The following is a 19,241-nucleotide window of genomic DNA, read 5'->3' as shown; positions in this document are numbered from 1 at the left end:
TAACACTTCCCTGTTCCATAGGACATTTCATTGGTGCCATATTCTTGCGGTCTCCGTTGTATCTCTGCAGCGCCCCTTGCGGCTGCTTCGTGTGATACTGCCATACTGAAAGCCTTGTCCAGAGTAAGATCCTTTTCTGATAGAAGCCGTTTCTGGGTTCCTTCACTTTGAAGCCCACACACAAACTTGTCCCTTAACGTATCTGCTAGTCCCACTCCAAACTGGCAGTGTTTCGATAGCTTGTGCAGTTCCGTTAAGTACTCAGCATTGCTTTCGTCTTTGTGTTGGTTCCTTTTATGGAACTTAAATCATTCTGCTATCAGCAGCGGTGTGGGGTTTAAGTGGTCCTGTAGGATTTCTACTATGCTTTCGAAATTCTTATTCACGGGCTTCTCTGGGGTTATTCGGTTTCACAGTAACCCATAAGTTTTTGCACCCATGGAATTTAACAAAACCAGTGCTTTCCTAGCATCTGGCACTTCATTCGCCCTGCAGTACACCTCAATACATTCCACATATGTCACCCAATCTTCGACTTCATTGTCGAACGTAGAGATACTGCCACTCTTCGGCATCCCTGGGTGTGATTTAACTGTCCAAAATGGCGTCTCCCGCGCTTTCCCTTCTTCTCCGCTGGCACAAAATGGCGTCTCCCGCGGTTTGCTTTCTTCCCGCGCTCGCCCTTCTTCTCCGCTGCGGCTTCGAAAAATGGCGTCTCCCGCGCTCTTCCTTCTTCTCCGCGGCTCAATGGCATCTCCCGCACTCTCCCTTCTTCTCCCCGCGGACACTGTTCAGCCCTTGAGCCCTGGCTGTGCCCTGCGCGCTTTTTTTCTGTGCGCCTTTCCCGTTTCCGCCGCTCGGTCCTGAACCCGGCTGCTGCTTTACCCTCTCTCTCTCCATTTTGTTTTTCCTCGACGCCACTCGGTTTTCAACCCCCGGCTGCACCCTGTGCGCTTCACCCTCTATCTTACCCCATCGACGCTGCTCGGCTTTTTCTCTGCCATCGGTCAGCTCCAGCCGCCGCTGTCCGGGAAGGGTCTGCGCTGTACCTGTCTTCAGTCTGTTGCTGATCGTCATGGCTGGGGAACCAAGCCCGGCTCTCCACAGCCTCCCCTGCGATGTTCACTCTCTGCCGGACGACTGGGTGGTTGCTCGTAGTCGACGCCCGTGCTTCTGGCCTCGACTTTCTTCCACCGCCCTCCCGGAGCGAATCCTCGAAGGGAAATGCAGAGTTGCAGGTAGATTCGAATCAACACTCATCGCCACTGTTAGATCCGTGATTCTGAGAGTATGATGTTTTTCAATAACTACACGGATGCTGTAACTTAACAATCAACAGGTATTTACTGGAGTAGGGTATTCTCAAGACTGGGGGTACAGAGGCATGCTCAAGGCTTATATACAGGTGTGGTCACTGCCGGTACTACAGTATACAGGAGCTGTAAAAGTAGTTCTCTCTTAAAGGTACATACACTACAGTACCTCTCCAGTGCTTCAAGGTGCCTGCTGTACATGGTCCATGTCTCTGAGGCATACAGCAGGGCGGGTATCGCTGCTGCTCTGTAGACCACGAGCTTAGTGCCGGGTTTGAGGTCCTGGTCTTCAAACACTCTCTTCCTCAGGTGACCGAAGGCTGCACTGGCGCACTGAAGGCGGTGTTGGACTTTGTCGTCGACGTCTGCCCTTGTTGACAGTAGGCTCCTGAGGTATGGAAAGTGGTCCACGGTGTCATGGATTTTGATAATCGGGGAGCAGTACTGTGTGCCGGGGGCAGGTTGGTAGCGGACCTTTGTCTTACGGATGTTTAGTGTAAGGCCCATGCTTTCGTACGCTTCGGTGAAGGTGTTGACGATGGTTTGGAGTTTGACCTCCGAGTGAGCGCAGATGCAAGCGTCGTCTGCATACTGTAATTCGACGACAGAGGATGGGACGCCCTGTGGCTACCAACTGAGCCACAGCTGTCACTACAATCTTCCCCCATTCTAGATGCATCAAACAGTGGTAACAGTCTGTTTCAATCTATACTGTCCCATCCCTTCAGAATTTTAAACACTTCTATCAAATCACCCACTCATTTCATCCAGTCTAGCAAAAAAGCCCCAATTTTTCTAGTCTTTCGTCATATTTGAATTTCCTCATCCCAGCAGCATCCTAGTGAATGCACTGTATCCTCCCTATTGCCTCTCTAAGATCTCATTATGCCAGTTCACTTGTCTGTTTACTAATGTGCAAGTTAAGAATGAAATGAGATGATGGTTAAGAGAACAGCTGAACATTCTCGCCAATTTAAATAGCATTCTTGATATGTTTGCTTTGAAACATTTTCTTTCAGCTGAGAGTTAACTGTTTGAGGACTGAAGGGCTTTTTGCAGTTTCTGGGCAAGTATCACAAGTGTCAAAAACCCATAGCTCAGGAATGCTGCAGATGTGAATTAGTTATGGGGGCTTTCTCACGTGAGCAAAAGACCACCCATACTCTGCACTCAGTGGTAAGTTATTCTGTTATTCTTCATTTCTTTTTGTTACTATTAGCCAGCACACAGGATGTTGATATATAACACTTTTTAACTATTAAAGGTTAGCTTACTCGAGACTGTACTGAGAGTATCCATTAAGTTTGCTTTCCTTTAAATGAGTTGTATTGTTTAGTTTTTAATGAAACATTGTGTATCTTCCTTCTCATGAGGACACAGCTTTTATTTAGTATATATTTCAATTCATTATTTCAAAATTAGGGAATCGAATCCCCCCAGTCAAGCCAATCCCACTTTCCTTTCCCAGTGTCTGGCTCAGCTGGAGTGATGAACACACTATGGAACCTATCATGTTAGTTGCTGTGCTACACACTGCCTGGGAAATGGTTAGCCTGCAGATGAGTGAGAATGTGCTGCTTTAATCTGCTCAGCCTGCCTACCTTTAAAATAGCAGCCATAGCAGAGCAGTAGAAGTGCTACTCCATTTTAAATTATCAAAAAAAAAGACAGAGCAAGTAGTTGGTAGTAGAATTACATGGTTAGAGTCTATCTCCAACAATGTGTATTTAAGAAATACATTTCCTTTAATTTGAGTGCACATTTTAAACCTCATTGGGAGCTTTTTGAAAAGCATTGGAGGTGTTACATGAGTGATAGCTGTTTGATAATTATAAAACTTCATTCTCTTTTGGATTTTCACTCACATGAATTAGCAAGTAATTCAAAAATGAACTTCATAAGAACATAAGAAATAGGAGCAGGAGTAGGGAATTCGGCCCCTCGAGCCTGCTCCGCCATTCAACAAGATCATGGCTGATCTTCTACCTCATCTCCACTTTCCTGCCCTATCCCCATATCCCTTGATTCCTTTAATATCCAAAAATCTATCGATTTCTGTCTTGAATATACTCAATGATTGAGCCTCCACAGCCCTCTGGGGTAGAGAATTCCAAAGATTCAGCACCCTCTGGGTGAAGAAATTGCTCCGCATCCCAGTCCTAAATGGCCATTCCCTTATTCTGAAACTATGACCCCTGGTTCTAGACTCCCCAGCCAGGGGAAACAGCCACCCAGCATTTACCCTATCAAGCCCTGTAAGAATTTTGTATCTTTCAATGAGATCATCTCTCATTCTTCTAAACTCAATAGAATATCGGCCTAGTCTACTCATTCTCTCCTCATAGGACAATCCCCCCATCCCAGGAATCAGTCTGGTGAACCTTTGTTGCATGCCCTCTATGGCAAGTATATCCTTCCTTAGGTAAGGAGACCAAAACAGTACACAATACTCCAGGTGTGGTCTCACCAAGGCCCTATAGAATTGCAGTATGGTGTCTTATACTCTTAAAGATCAGAAGTGGGGATGTTCGCTGATGACTGCACAGTGTTCAGTGCCATTCACAACTCCTCAGATAGTGAAGCAGTCCATGCCCACATGCAGCAAGGCCTGGACGACATTCAGGCTTGGGCTGATAAGTGGCAGGTAACAGTCATTGCCTGGCACTTGTGTGGCGTGAATATCTCCAACAAGAGAAAGTCTAACCACCGCCCCTTGACATTCCACAGCATTACCATTGCCGAATCCCCCACCATCAATATTCTGGGGGTCACCATTGACCAGAAACTTAACTGGACCAGCCACATAAATACTGTGGCAACAAGAGCAGGTCAGAGGCTAGGTATTCTGCGGCGAGTGTCTCATCTCCCGACTCCCCAAAGTCTTTCCACCATCTACAAGGCACAAGTAAGGAGTGTGATGGAATACTCTCCACTTGCCTGGATGAGTGCAGCTCCAACAACACTCAAGAAGCACGACACCATCCAAGACAAAGCAGCCCGCTTGATTGGCATGCCATCCACCACCTTAAACATTCACTCCCTCCACCACCGGCGCACCATGGCTGCAGTGTGTACCATCTACAAGATGCACTGCAGCAACTCGCCACGGCTTCTTCGGCAGCATCTCCCAAACCCGCGACCTCTTCCACCTAGAAGGACAAGGGCAGCAGGCGCATGGAAACACCACCACCTCCAAGTTCCCCTCCAAGTCACTCACCATCCTGACTTGGAAGTATATCTCCATTCCTTAATCGTTGCTGGGTCAAAATCCTGGAACTCCCTCCCTAACAGCACCATGGAAGTACCTTCACCACATGGACTGCAGCGGTTCAAGAAGGCGGCTCACCACCACCTTCTCAAGAGCAACTAGGGATGGGCAATAAATGCTGGCCTTGTCAGCAATGCCCACATCCCAAAAACAAGTTTAAAAAATACTCAAATCCTCTTGTAATAAAGGCCAATATACCATTTGCTTTCCTAATTGCTTGCTGTACCTGCATGTGAACTTTCAGTGATTCGTGTACAAGGACACCCAGGTCCCTCTGAACAACAATATTTCCCAATTTCTCACCATTAAAAAAAATACTCTGCTTTTCTATTTTTCCTACCAAAGTGGATAACTTCACATTTCTCCACATTATATTCCATTTGCCATGTACATTCCTACCTAGTTTTGTATCATCAGAAAACTTGGATATATTACATTTTGGTCCCCTCATCCAAATCATTGATATAGATTGTGAATAGCTGAGGCCCAAGTACTGATCCTTGCAGTACCCCACTAGTTACAGCCTGCCAACGCAAAAATGACCTGTTTATTCCTACTCTCTGTTTTCTGTCCATTAACTAATCCACAATCCATGCTAATATATTACCCCCAATCCCATGAGCCCTAATTTTGTTTAATAACCTCTTGTGTGGCACCTCATCAAATGCCTTCTGAAAATCCAAATACACCACATCCGCTGGTTCCCCCTTATCTACTTTGCTAGTTACAACTACAAAAAACTCTAACAGATTCATTAAACACGATTTCCCTTTCATAAATCCGTGTTGACTCTGCCCAATCCAATTATTATTTTCTAAGTGCGGTGTTACCACATCCTTAATAATAGATTCTCACATTGTCCCTACTACTGATGTCAGGTCTGACTAACTAGTCTGTAGTTCCCTGTTTTCTCTTTCCCTCCTTTCTTAAATAGTGGGGTTATATTTGCTACCTTCCAATCCGTGGGAACCGTTCTAGAATCTATGGAATTTTGGAAGATGACAACCAATGTATCCACTATCTCTATAGCTACCTCTTTTAAAACCCTAGGATATAGGCCATCATGTCCAGGGGGTTTATCAGCTTTCAGTCCCATTCATTTCTCCAGTACTATTTTTTTTACTAATACTAATTTCTTTTGGTTCCTCATTCTCGCTAGACCCTGGATTCTCCACTATTTCCGGGATGTTTTTTGCATCTTCTTCCGTGAAGACAGACACAAAGGGCTGGATTTTACCTTAGATACGGAGATCGAGGCAGGACTGCTGGTTTTTGGGTTTCAGTCCCGCCTCAGCGATGTCTGATGAACAGACGCTATTTTCCCTTGATTGGCATTGATAAGCCTGCCCTGTGGGCTTGCCAGCCAATTAAGGGAAAGCCGGTGTCAGTTGACATCAGTGCATGACGCTTCATCTGCCGGTTTTGTTAAAGTGACAGGCACCATAATTTTTTGAAAGATGAATTGTCAGTGTTTGACAGCATTGAGGTGCTGTCAAACAGTGACAATCACTGTCCAAAGGTGAGCCCTTGCACCCATGCTCTCCAATGACTCTCTCCTTAGGATGAAACAGATGGCAACTGCATGTGAGATTGCAGAAGCCATATGGCACTTTGCCTGATGAGATGAGGCTGCACAAACACATCACAGCTTGTCACCTGCAGAAGCATCAAACCACAGTAAAAAGATTTTCCCTAATATTCTCTCACCTGTCATACTTACCAGTGTTCCATTGCAACCTTCACACTACCTCTACAGCTGTCACTTCTACAGTTACAGTACAACAGACCCACAACTCGCCTCACTTACTCTGGCGGGGTTTCCCGACATTGGGAAGCCCACAGTAGTAGGCACAAAATGGGAAAAAGCCTCTTAACTGCCTGTTAACTACCTGTTAACAGGCAGTTAATTGGCTCTAATCCTCTTCCCGCCGCTAGGAGACGGGTACCTGCGCAAAACGGGGACCCGCCTCCCGGGAAGATCGTTTGGAGGCGGGTTGGGAACGGGTTTGGGACCGCTCCCATTTTTTACCACTTTGCCACCAGTCCCACCTCCAAACCCGCCCCCTGAGTGCTGACTAAATCCCCCCAAAGTATTTGTTTAATTTCTCCGCCGTTTCCTTATTCCCCATTATAATATCTCCTGTCTCAGCCTGTAAGGGACCAATGTTTACTTTCACTAATCTTTTCCTTTTTACATATCCATAGTAGTTTTTACAGTCTGTTTTTATGTCTCTCGCTAGTTTACTCTCATATTCTATTTTCCCTTTCTTTATCAATTTCTTGGTCCTACTTTGATTAATTCTAAAATCCTCCCAATCCTCAGGCTTACTACTCTTTTTGACAACATTATAAGCCTCTTCCTTTGATCTAATACTATCTTTAACTTCTCTTATTAGCCATGGTTGATCCACTTTTCCTGTGGGGTTTTTGTGCCTTAAAGGAGTGTATATTTGTTGTAAATTATGTATTAATTCTTTAAATGCTAGCCATTGCTTCTCTACCATCATACCTTATAATGTAGTTTCCCAAACTATCTTAGCCAACTCGCCCCTCATACCTATGTAGTTTGCTTTGTTTAGATTTAAGATCCTAGTTTTGGATTTAACTAAATCACTTTTAAACTCAATATAAAATTCTATTATGGTCACTCTTCCCTAAATGCCCCTTTACTACAAGGTTATTAATTAACCTTTTTTCATTGTACAATACTAGATCTAAAATAGCCTGTTCCCTTGGTTGGTTTCTCATCATGCTGATCTAGGAAACTATCATGTACACATTCCATGAATTCATCCTCCACACTATTACTGCAAATTTGGTTTGCCCAGTCTATATGTAGATTAATGTCCCCCATGATTATTGTATTACACTTGTTACATGCACCTCTAATTTCCTGATTTATAGTTGGCTCTACATTACAACTAATATTTGGGGGCCTATAAACAACTCCCACCAATGTTTTCTGCCCCTTGCTGTTTCTTAGCTCCACCCAAACTGATTCTACTTCTTGATTTTCGAAGCTAAGATCCTTTCTCTCTACTGTCTTTATCCCATCCTTTATTATCATTCTTTTCCATTTTGCCTATCGCTTCTAAAAGTTAAATTTCCTGGAATATTTAATTCCTAACCTTGGCCACTTTGCAATCACATCTCCATAATGGCTATTATATCAAACCTATTAATTTTTATCTGTGCTAATGGGCCGAATTTTCCGATCGGAGGATTCCTGCGTGCGGAAGCCTCCGATCTGGAAAAAATCTACGCCTTTACCTGGGGGCTCCCGGGATGCACACACTTCTGCTCCTGGGCCTCTTGAACACCAAGTGCGCAGGGCCTACGTATCCCAGGGGCGGTTCGCCAGTGCCCCTGGGATCACGTGGGCCATGGGGAGCCAATCAAAGAAGGGAATCTCCCTTCATACACTTGACAGGAAGACCTGTCAAATATATGAATGGAGATCACCCCAAAAACATTGTAAAACTTTAAAATAATTAAAAAAAAAAAAAATCACATTTTTAAAATGACTTGAAATTACAATAAATTAAATATTTTAAACAAAAATATAATTTTTTGAAAAAAATAATTAAAGTTTTTTACGGGGCTAAAAATAAACTTACCTTTTTAAAAAAAAAGTATTTTTAAATGATGCTTCAGTGAAAATTAAAAAAAAATTTTTTTTCAACTCTTGTCCTGGTAAAAGCAGGCCTTACGCCTGCTTTTACCAGGTGTAAGAATTGTAAGGGTTTTCTGCGGGCGGACGGTCTCCAAAAAGCGGAACTATCCGCCTGCCGAGGCCCTTCTCCAGAGCAGCCAGAGGATCTGTCAAGAGGATTCTTGACAGATCGGAAATGCTGGTTTTCAATGCATGTGCTGTGCATGCCGGAAACCTGCATTTCTGATGTCCCTACGGGTGGGTACACAGCGTGTACACACATGTAGGGATCGGAATATCTGGGCCATTAATTCATCTATTTTGTTGCGAATACTTTGCGTATTTAGATATAATGCCTTTAGCTTTGGTTTGTTCTATTTTCCCCTGATGTCACCTTAGTCACTGATGTCTTATTACCTTTGTTACTCTCTCTGTCCCTTCCTGACCCACTCTGCTTATTTTTACCCAAACTCCACTCTGCTGTAGAGCCTTTACATTTCTCTTGCTGCTTTTAAATTTACTCTTTCCTGAATCCTCCCAACCCCCCTTCAATAGTTTAAAGCCCTCTCTACTACCCTAGTTATTCGATTCGTAAGGACACTGTTCCCAGCCCAGTTTAAATGGAGCCCGTCCCATCGGAACAACTCCCTCTTTCCCCAGTACTGGTGCCAGTGCTCCATGAACTGAAACCCCTTCCTCCCACACAACTCTTTGAGACACGCATTTAAGCCTCTAATCTGTTTGTCCCTATGCCAGTTTGTGCTTGGCTCAGGTACCAATCCAGAGATTATTACCTTTGAGGTTCTGCTTTTTAATTTGGATTCTAGCTCCTCAAACTCCCTCAGCAGAACCTCATTCTTAGTTCTACCTATGTCGCTGGTTTCTACATGGACCATGACAACTGGATACTCCACCTCCTACTCCCAAGTTCTTCTCCAGCTGCAAGGAGATATCTTTAACCCTGGTAGCGGGCAGGCAACACAGCCTTCAGTACTCCTACAGAGAACAGTATCTATACCCCTGACTATACTGTCACCTACCACTACCACATTCCTTTTTACTCCCCCCACTGAATGGTCTCCTGTACCACAGTGGTGCTGCTGTTTGTGAGCCCGGAGTGAGTGCTGGCTGGCTGTTCTGCTTTGGGGGAACCTCATAGCTGGTGCACGCAGAGGCACACACACACACACACACACACCCAGTGAATAGTGATCAGTATCATAGAGTCATAGAATGGTTACAGCACAGAAGGAGGCCATTCAGCCCATCGAGCCCATGCCGGCAAGAGCACTTCAGCTAGTTCCACTCCCCCGCCCTTTCCCCGTAGCCCTGCAAATTTTTTCCTTCGGATACTTATCCAATTCCCTTTTGAAAGCCACGATTGAGTCTGCCTCCACCACCCTTTCAGGCAGTGCATTCCAGATCCTAACCACTCGCTGCGTAAAAAAGTTTTTCCTCATGTCGCCTTTGGTTCTTTTGCCAATCACCTTAAACCTGTGTCCTCTGGTTCTTGACCCCTCTGCCAATGGAACAGTTTCTCTCTATCTACTCTGTCCAGACCCCTCATGATTTTGAACACCTCTTTCAAATTTCCTCTCAATCTTCCCTGCTCTAAGGAGAACAACCCCAGCTTCTCCAGTCTATCCACGTAACTGAAGTCCAAATCCCTATAGAGAACCATGGCCAATTCTTACCCCTTCTTAGCTCGGAGGAGCCTAGGTCCAATGGTAGCACTGCAACCTCCACCCTAGCTGAGTTCAGCTAACTCAGCACAGACCTGAGACCGAACTTAGCACCTTCCTGGTTTGTGTGACTCAGTTCCCTGCTGGGCAGTGTATTCACTGGGCATTCAGGACATTCTGCAGTTACTTCTTTTCAATCCACACAACATTTAGAAATTACTGTGGCCGATATTAAGTGATGACCGCTCCTCATGTACATACAACATAATGGACAGAGGAATATCATACAAGCTAATATCACCAACAGTAACTTCTAGGCTATAGTTTCAAAGGAAGGTCAAGTGATTTGTAGTACTTACCGTGCACAGTCAAAGCTGAGAATTGTATGAGGTTGGAAGATTGCATGGGCCAAGTATCACTGCACTTGTAAAGCAGGATTTGAGAGTGACAATGATTTACTGCTCACAATGCAGTTTATTTTATTGTATTTTAACTGGTCTTAAGAGGAGCTGTGTGGCACACTCCAGTTCTGATTCATTAAACAAATACCTCTGTATGGTAACAGTAAAAGTAAAATGTGAAAAGGCATCTTGATTCATGAGCTTCTGTGCATTAAGTCTATTACTTATTTTGACAAAAGATAAATGACAGAATTGATATATATTGAGGTGAAGGTTAAGGAGTGTTAAATTGTACTGGACATTGTCCCGTTTGTGAGTGGTCAGCGGTTGGTGTTAAATTATTCTGGCTGTTTCCCAGTTTTTGAAGGGTCAGTACTCTGTGTACACTTAGACAATTTATGAAGACGAAGAATAGTCTGCATGCCTTTCCCTGCAGGAGGCCAGTAGCTCACAGCAGTTTAAACTGCGGTGCCATAATAAACTAAACTTACACATTAGTCAAAACAATCCATCTTCGTCCCTCAGCCCATTCCTAGTAATTCTGTTCTTTATACCTTCTTGTTCCTGCTTGCAGGCCATGACATGGTGTATTGTTCTCTGCCCAAAGTCCTCGAGTTGATCCTTTAGCCTGTATCAGCCATCATAGTGATGCCAGGCCCCCAAGGGACAGTGTTGTGCTGTGCTATTCACATGTTTTCTGGCAAGTCTTTCTCCCAGGCATGGAAGGATGGCTGTCAATAGAGTGACAAATTATTTACAGCCAACTAGTTGTGGGAGAGAAATGCCAGTTGGTCTAGAGATCATTTCCTTAAAGAAGACAGCACCTTCTTTGTTGAGCCATAAAGCCAATACTTCAGCATTATTAAAAATGTAATCAAGAAAAGAAAAAGAATCTGAATTTTTATTTACCTTTGTATAATAGAATATAATAAAGCATACTGGAATGTTTTTGTCATTTTTATCCACAATTTCAAAACTATTTTATGCTCTCTGTTGCAAAAATGTTATGAATTCTATATTAACTAGGAATGGATGTTTATTTTTATGTTTGTTCATTGCTAGCGTAACATCATTTTCACCATCTATTTTTTTTAACAAAGTGCTATTCACCCTTTGAATTTATGCTTGCTACACAAAATACTTCAGTGATTTCTATCATTTCTAATATTACTGTTTCATTCGTTATTAATGTCACATTTGCATCATTATGAAAAATAACTCTGTTCCAAGTTTTATTTAATTGTTTTATTAATAAAGAATCATTCTTTATTTTTCCTTTATGTTATTTCCTTTATTTTTATCTACTTTAATTGTATCAACTATTCTTCTTCTTAGAGTTAGATGAAAGCTTTGAAATGAACCTTTTTGGAGTTGTAACAAGTTGGAGTAACTTGTTACTGATGGATTCGTGAAAAACTGAGGTATGTGTAAAAGACACATTTTTGTTCATTTTGCTGTCTCTTACTTTGGTGAATCTCATGTTGATCAAGTTGAAGAATACTAATCCCAGGTAAATGGAACTTATTTCCATTTTTGGGTAGCCAGCGTTAAAGTCAAGTACTCCTGATCACATAGAGCAAAAGCTAGATGCAAGGTAAAGCAACTTCTATACTATGTCAACAAAGGTCTATGGCCAAAATTTTGCTTGTCCTCAGAGTGCGGGATTGGAGGCGGGACCGCTGTCAAAATTGCAAAGATTGACAGCAGGCAGGAAACCCGCTGTCGACCCGCCTCCAATCAATCTTCCCAAGTGTCGGGTCCCCGATTTGCGCATGGACCCAACACCTAACGGCAGGAAGAGGATTATAGCCACTTACCTGATGTTAACAGGTACTTGATACTTGTTAACAGGCTCTTTTTCAATTTTGCCACTTCTGCCTCGGGTTCCCCGATGTCCGGACACCACCCCAGGTAAGTGTGGCATGTTGTGAGTCTGCTGTAATGTTTCTGCATTGATGACAGCTGCAGAAGTGGTGTGAAGGATCCAATGGTGCTCTGGTAATTTTCAGAGGTAAGAAAATGTTGGGGAAATCATTTTTAATGCATTTAAACTTTTCTGTGGGTAACAAGTTTTGAATTGGCTGTCTAGTCCCACCTCATTGGGAGAAACTCTCTCACCAGTGACAGATCACTTCTGTAACCTCACCTGCAGTTGCCATCTGTTCTAGCCTATGGAGGGAGTCATTGGAGAGCCTGGGTGCAAGAGCTCACCTGTGAACAGTCATTGTCAGTGTTTGCAGCACCTCAATGCTGTCAAACATTGAGAAATGAGCTGTCAAAGAAAAATTGTGCATGGTCTCTTTAAGAAAACCGGCAGATGATGCATCACCAAATTATGTCACCTGACCGGCTTCCTCTTAATTGGCCGGTAAGCCCACAGGGGCCAATCAACGTAAAATCATGTCTGTGGCCGGATGCAGTTGGGGGTGGGACTGGAACCCGGAAACCAGCTGACCCACTCCCAAGCCGCATCCATTTGCAAAATCGCGGCCTTTACCTCAGCTTTATGAAAAACATCCCCTATTGACATCAGTTTGACATCTCTGTTTCTCAAACCTGCTATCTCTGGCTGAGACTGACAATTTAATAACTAATCAGTGCTGAATTATGGGTATTGTATTGTGCTGAACTTGCAACTACTAAGAACTGGCCTGCATTGCCCAAACTCAATCCACTTTACTTGCGTGGCTTCTCAGGAAACAAGGACTAGCCAAAAGCACATTTCACCATTGTAAAGACCAGATTTCCTGTATAAAAGGAAAAGGTTGAAATTCAAATTTTATGACAAACACAGCAACAAAAGTATACTGAAAAAGCAAAAGGAAGAAGCAGAAAATTTTTGTTTAGAGTGTTAACATGGTAACATTTTCAGGCAAGAGTAGACCAGCTTGGTCTGTATAAAGACCCCCTGGACATTAGCAGTAAGCTTTTGAAGTCCTTCAACACTGTAAGGGGAAGATGGTTATAAGTAGCAAACATAAGAGGGATTATTTTGGATATTGTTATTGTTTGTCTTTAAGCACATCGCTACTTATTAAAATATTTTAGATGGTAATTATGATGTTTAGGAAGGCAGGAATAAAAAATGTTCAATCAGGCCATCTAGCTCACTCAGTTCTTTAAATTCATATACTGGACACACTTATATCAATTAACAGCACATTAATTAGCAGCAGTGCAGTTTGGGTCAGTAGCATATTTGGCTGTGGGTTTGAGCATTTGGGTTTTATTTGAATTTACGTTTGATAGCTACAAATGACCTAGATACTGTGCAGGTAAAGGCCTAGGGAGCGAGGGAGGGCAAGTCAGAAAATTATCTCTCTGGAGTTGAAAGTTCAAAAACATGGGGATAGAATTTCCACAGTCCCTGATCTCCCATCGTAATTTTGCCATTTCTCCAGGGTTTCTGCCGATCTTCGCTGAAGTTACAGCGGGAGATCGGGAAACCCCTTGTGGAAATTATTGGTGATAATAAATAACGTGCATTTTAATTTTTACATTGCAAAAGCACGTTTTCTTTTAGGTTACTTCATGGGTAAATCATGATTATAAAACATCATATGGAACTCGAAATTGGGGGCTCGAAATTGGGTACCTTAGCACCTCCCGTTAGCGTTAGTGCAGAACGCACCGTCCCGATATTCGGGGTTAGCGCTCCAAGAAGGAACTGTAGCGCTTGAATTAGCGCTCACCTCCCTCTTGGGGCACTAAAACAGAATTTCACAGTCGCCGACGTTAAAGTTATCGCCCAGGCGATGTTAGCACCCCAAAATGGTAGATACCGAATTTTTCCCCCCATATGTACATTACAACTTTAATAATATTTTAATCAGACTGTAGTAGGACCTTCCACAGAATCTGCCTCAGGGGTAAAGGGAATATCAGGCTGTCTTGTCAATCCCAATTTTTTTTGGCTCTAACACAATTTCATAGAGCTCTGCTTGTTGGCATTTGGTATTTCAGTGCCTCAGTTTCTATGCCCTGAGTCCTGCAGCTATCCACATCTCTGAGTATGGGGTGGCTAGATTCATATTCTAACTCCTGACCTTGCGGTTGATCTGTTACCTTTTTTGATTCTTGGTGTGGAGCAATCAACCTCCATGTGCTGCTCTCTGTATTTAAGTTTTTTGCTGCTTTGCTCTCTATAAGTCAGCTGGGCTCTGTCATGTAATACAGAGATCAGCTTGTAGAGGTCAGGTTCCCTCCATTTAACTTGTGTGACAAGAGGCACTTGATGCAACAGCAGATTTGTAGACCCACTTTGAGATGAGTCTACAATGTGGTCAGTTGGCTACAGGTCTTGTCATTTACATTTACAAGTACAGCTGACAGTGGGCTAAACACTCATCTGCTGTCAGAACCACTCCCCAATGTCAACGCACCTTCAGATTCTCTGCTGTTCCATTCCTGAAATGCTGCTCTTACTCCTCATTCCTCATCACGAGACATTGGATGAATAATCTGTGAACATAAATAGAACATTGGGATAATTAATGAAAGATGCACTTAAGTTTTTTAAAAATTACTGTTGTTTTTGGAAAAGAAAATGACTGCTTATAATTTGTAGATTATGGATACTGCCAGGACTGTAGTAATAAAAGCAATATAATTAATCGTGTGTGTGAAGACTCACGTGAGCAGTAGACAACAGGTACTTCAAATTCTTTCAAACAAATCTCCAAACTCAGTTATATAAATAGTGTTTTTAAATAATAACCCTAACAATCATACAAGCCAGCAACTGATAAAGCACTTGGTCTTCTAACTCTTTCTTCCATTCCACGGGCTGGATTTTTCCAACCTCGGCGGGTCCGTGGTGGGCGACGTCTGTGGCATGTGGGGACCCCGCATCTATCTTGATCCCGGCCTCCAACAAGAGTTTACGTTAATTGGGCTTCTTAAGCCAGCCCTGCGAGGTTCCTGGTCAATTAATAGGAAGCGGTTCTGATGATGTCATTTGATGAAGAATCATCAGCTGGTTTCCTTAAAGGGACCATGGCCACATTCATTTTGACAGTTCTGCTGTCAGTGTTCTGCAGCATTGAGGCGCAGCAAACACTGACAAGCACTGCACAAAGGTGGACGGCTGCACCCAGGCTCTCCCATGACTCCCTCCATATGCTTATGGAGGGAGTCACAGCACACAGGGGGGTTCTCTTCCCTTTCAGTGGGCAGAAGACACAGTCCCAGGACACCAACGCAGCCTGGTTGCACATTGCACAGGAGGACACAAGCATGGATGTCGTCAGGAGGACCAGGCTGCAGTGGCACAAACCTTTCAATGATCTCAGTAGGTCACGAAACGTTACTGCAAAGCCACACTCAGCCTCATCCTGCTGTGCCACTTATCACATCCCCATCACTCTGCCTTCCCTACCCTACTCCTGTACATCCTTACTCACACCAACTTACCTTGCACCTCCACCCACCCATCTCTATTTACATTATCACTTCCCCATCTCACTAGCCACCCCTCACACTCACCCTCATCCTAGTCCAATCATACCAACTAACAACACACAAGGGTAGGCACTTGAGTGTTTTTGCCAATGTTTGTGTAAACTTTCTGTTAATGTGTTGTCAAGCATCAAAATCCTTCTTGTCACCACTTTGCCTTCTTGGACAGATTTGTGTGCACCTTTGAAAGAGTCTTAATGAGTTCTAGTGAATGGTCAGAAATAACGTCCCCCCCACCCCCAATGGTGATGAGTGTGAAAGGAATGGCTTGGACATTGTAGGGGTGCTTTATGGTGCTGGTGTGGGGTGGTGCCAACCTGGCGCATCATGTGGCAGCCAGGGTGTACAGTGTTAAGTGAAGCAAATCTGGACATGGTGAGGCCATCACTGGCATCCTGGGCAGCAATGTGCACAGGTGATGATGTCCAGGGCAGCATCAGTTGATTGTGAAGAAGGTATGTGTGGATGTTGGTGCTGCTGGTGTGCCCGGTGATGCTGGTGTTGGGGCTGATCGTGTTGGGAATCTGAGGACCAAGGTGTGATATTTTCAAGGGCACCGATGCTGATAGAATAGACGGCAGGTGAGGTTGAGATGACAGAAGTAATCTGTCAGTGTTGAGATAGGTTTATTCCAAGGAGGTGACAGTGGATAGAGAGATTACTCCAAACACTTCAAAAGTGCAATAAAGCTCAAAAGTGGGCTCCAAATCATTAATGCTCCAGCTTCTAAGATTGGGAAGTGAACAGCTGTGAAATGGTAGGTTTTACACCACTTTTGCAGCTTTCACCTATTCACAGCAATGGAAGAGTCATTGAGAACCCGACATACACCGATGACACAATACTTGGGGGTGTGGCAAACAGTGAGGATGATACCAATCGACTGCAACAGCACATAGAAAGGCTAGCAGAATGGGCAGACAAGTGGCAGATGGAATTTAATACAGAGAACTGTGAGGTGATGTATTTTGGCAGAAGGAACAGGGAGAGGCAATATACACTTAATGGTACAGTTTTAAAGAGTGTGCAGGGACAGAGGGACCTGGAAGTTAATGTGCATAGGTCCCTAAAGGTGGCAGGACATATTGAGAGAGTAGTTAGCAAAGCATATGGGATCTTGGGTTTCATAAATAGAGGTATTGAGTACAAAAGTAGAGAAGTTATGCTGAACCTTTATAAAGCGCTGGTTAGGCACAACTGGAGTATTGCGTCCAGTTCTGGTCACCACACTTTAGGAAGGATGTGCAGGCACTTGAGAAGGTGCAGAGGAGATTTACCAGAATGGTTCCCGGGATGGGGGATCTTAGCTACAAGGATGGATTGGAGAAGCTGGATTTGCTTTCATTAGAGCAAAGGAGGTTGAGGAGTAATTTGATAGAGGTGTACAATATTATGACGGGTTTGGATAGGCTAGACGGGGAAAGGCTGTTCCCACTAGTTGATGGTACAAGGACTAGGGGACACAGATTTAAGGTTTTGGGCAAGAGATACGGGGCGATGTGAGGAACAACTTTTTTACGCAGCGAGTGGTGAGGACCTGGAACTCGCTGCTGACAGAAGTGGTGGAAATGGACGCACTCAATGCTTTCAAGGGGAGACTGGATAGGCACTTGAAGGAAGTAAACTTGCAGGGATAGAGCGGGGAAATGGGACTGACTGGATTGCTCTACAGAGAGCTGGCATGGACTCGATGGGCCGAATGGCCTCCTTCTGTGCCGTTATGATTCTATGACTCTATGATATACTTACCTGACGTGATAGCCACTCTCCGGGAACCTCATTGAAAACCTGGTAAAAGGGTAAGTACATGGGAAAATGGTTAACTACCTTTTAATAAGCTTTTAAGTATCTAAATTGGCTGACCCGCCGCTTGGTGCCGGGTCTGTTCAGGGATGACAGACCTGACACTTGGGAAACTGACAAGGAGGCAGGTTTACAGTGGGATACCGATCCGCTGTCAATCTTTGTGATTTTGACAGCAGATCCGCCTCTAAATCTACACTCTGAATGCCGGCAAAATTCAGCCCCACAGAATTTTCTAGGTTTTTCCTTCTAAAGAAAGAACTTGCATTTATATAGTGACTTATCACATCCTACCATGCTTTACAACAAAATCATGATTTTTTGAAGTTTAGTCATATATATATATGTAGGAAAATGTAGCCACCAATTTATGCACAGCAAGATGCCACAAGCAGTAAATGAATGAATGAACGAGCAGATAATCTTGGATCTGCAGATTAAAAATACACAGTGCCAAACTTTGTGTTGTCTGCCACATTTGCATCAACATAATGAAGTGTGATAGAGTTTAGTAGAATTTTCTTCACTTTTGTCTAAGCCAATGATCTTCCTTTGTTTCTACAGATAAGGCCATAGATCACAGGAATGAAAGTAAGATTGCCTTTCATTACATCCTGACTTGCCCACCCTGAGACTTTAACTTCACTTCTTCATCATCCACTGTCACATAAATGAAGGCATCATCTGTTTTTCCTGCTTTTTAACACCTCTTAGCCCTGTCTACATAATTGTTTGCTTAGTGTTCTCAAAACAAATGTTGCAGATTCTTTTCTTCCAATCCCGTGCCTGCGATTGATGCCAGCTGTTTTTCCATAGACACTCTGGGAAAATGTCAGATTTGTTTTTAAACTGTTGTCTCCTTAATTGTAGTTGTGTAATCCAAACATATCCTGAACCTTTAGAAAAAAAACCCTCTGAAGTCTCAGTGGGTTTATCCAGTGAGGAGCTGAGCGCTACAGAATATTCCAGGTTCTATTCCAATTTTATGCAGTTAGCTGATCTTAACTGGGGTGGAAGTTAGGGCACTTCCATTGACCTCTGGGTCTTTAGATTAGGAAAGGGGAAATTTGCCAGGAATCTCTGATTGTTTTCAGCAACACCTGCTAAATGTACTTGCGTGGATGTTGGTTGAGGACTGGAATAGGCTCATTTGTGATGCCCCCTCAGTTGTGTAGCCTTTTAATATAATTGATAAGGCTCAGGTATGAAAAATGGTCACTTTGAAGAGGTATAATCCAGGGAAGGAAATCTGCCGTCCTTACCTGGTCTGGCCTATATGACTCCAGACCCACAGCAATGTGGTTGACTCTCAACTGCCCTCTGAAATGGCCTAGCAAGCCACTCAGTTGTACCAAACCGCTACAAAGAACAGCAGTTCAAGAAGGCGGCTCACCACCACTTTCTCAAGGGCAATTAGGGATGGGCTATAAATGCTGGCCTTGCTGGCAACGCCCACATCCCATGAACGAATTAAAAGAAAGGTGGAGTTGTGGTAGAAAATCAGCCTTGAGCAGGCTTGAAGGGCCGAGTGGCCTACTCCTGTTCCTAGTTCTTATGTTCTTACAATACCCCAGCATGGAGTCAACACCTTCAAGAGAGGAGGGGAGAGCATTTGAGAAAGAAACATAAAAATTTTAAACATTGAAGACCACAGATGCATCAGAA

This window comes from Somniosus microcephalus, chromosome 9, assembly GCF_052327205.1.
Source record: "Somniosus microcephalus isolate GS21.2 chromosome 9, FLI_Smic_1.0, whole genome shotgun sequence".
In the NCBI taxonomy this organism is placed as follows: Eukaryota; Metazoa; Chordata; class Chondrichthyes; order Squaliformes; family Somniosidae; genus Somniosus; species Somniosus microcephalus.
Note: the sequence above shows the minus strand (reverse complement) of the source record.